The sequence below is a fragment of the Pseudorca crassidens genome, chromosome 14 (genome assembly GCF_039906515.1).
Source record: "Pseudorca crassidens isolate mPseCra1 chromosome 14, mPseCra1.hap1, whole genome shotgun sequence".
Lineage (NCBI taxonomy): Eukaryota > Metazoa > Chordata > Mammalia > Artiodactyla > Delphinidae > Pseudorca > Pseudorca crassidens.
The window spans coordinates 62,390,612-62,391,943 of NC_090309.1; the positions used below are offsets into that span (position 1 = coordinate 62,390,612).

Below are 1,332 nucleotides of genomic sequence, written 5' to 3' on the forward strand. Positions count from 1 at the left end.
AAAAATGGCACCAACATCATGCAAGAGATAGTTCCTAAGAATAGAACTAGGGGTAGGGAGTGAGGGGAGAGATGCTATCCATAGGAGTTCTTCTGGTAACAGGGCTCACACAGAGTAGTCCAGGGGTATCAGGGCCTCACATGAGAAAAGCTGGGTGTTTCCTTGCAGAGGTACCTAAGGAGTCTGAATGCTAGTGCTGCCGTATGGGAACTCAACACAGATGCCCGAGCAGAACCACAGGTTATCACCTGCACCTCTGAGTGAAGGACAAAACCCCCAAGAGTACTAGACTTAAGTCCCAAGCCTCTCCCCAGTATTTCCAGACCAGGTTTCCTGTATGATCTGAAGTGAATAGCTAGGAAGAACGAGAAAGACGCTCCCACAAATAACTGAACTTGTATTTCTCAACCAACTGGTGGGTGGAAGGCTGAGCCAGAGAGGACTTGGAAAAATTAAGGAGGAGACATTTCTTATACTTCCAAGACCAGGGAGCAAAGGCAAGCCAATTACATACATATGTACATTTTCTTTTAGGAAAAGTGCCCAGAACTTTCATCAGACTCTTAAAGGGATCGAAGTGTTAGGAGACAGGGAGGTGTTTTTAGGTTGGGCTTCCTGAGATGAGTATTTGAGACTGAGCAAGTGATTTATTAAGAAAGTGTTTTTTGTTTTTTGTTTTTGGCTGCACCACGCGGCTTCTGGGATCTTCGTTCCCCGACCAGGGATTGAACCCAAGCCCTCGGCAGTCAGAGTGCCGAGTCCTAACCACTGGGCCACCAGGGAATTCCCAAGAAAGTGCTTCTTGAGGAGACCAGCCAGAGAGTAGGGGAGGTAGAGGGGAGATGGGAGGAAGTGAAGCAAGGCTGCAGTCTTCAGGCAAAGCCCCCGCAGAGGCTGACTTCCTAGTGGCACCAACTGAGGCAGGAGTGCTGGACTTCCATAGCCCCTTACCTGTAGGCCATTGATCAAGGGCCGTGGGGCAGGGCTGTGGAGAATAAATTCCCAGGCACTTTGGGGTGACGGCTCCCTGCATGGGCTCTGGTAGAACTAAAAGCAGATTTCCAAAGAACTTCAAATGCTGTCAATTAGAATCAAAAGCACAAGAAAGGAGTGAGGGGGTGTGCACAAAAATGGTCAAGAAAAAAAAGAGATCTTAGGAGATCTGGGCAGGACCACCAATATTGTCCACTGCTCCCCCTGAAAGGAGGTATTCTTAAAAAGGCAACTGTAACTGAGTCCCTGAGTGCCAGGGATTTGGTGGGACTTGGTGGCCCCAAGCAGAGCCATGGCAACTCTAAGGAAAGAAGAGATCTAGCAGAGAGCTGGGGCTGA

At 48.9% G+C, this 1,332-nt stretch overlaps 1 non-coding gene across 1 annotated transcript; it reads right to left on the minus strand.

Moving 5' to 3' along the window:
• Positions 1-710: 710 nt before the first annotated feature.
• TRNAQ-CUG (transfer RNA glutamine (anticodon CUG)) lies at positions 711-783 on the minus strand. Its single transcript has one exon. It is a non-coding gene; the product is annotated as a tRNA-Gln (tRNA).
• Between the last annotated feature and the right edge of the window lie 549 nt (positions 784-1,332).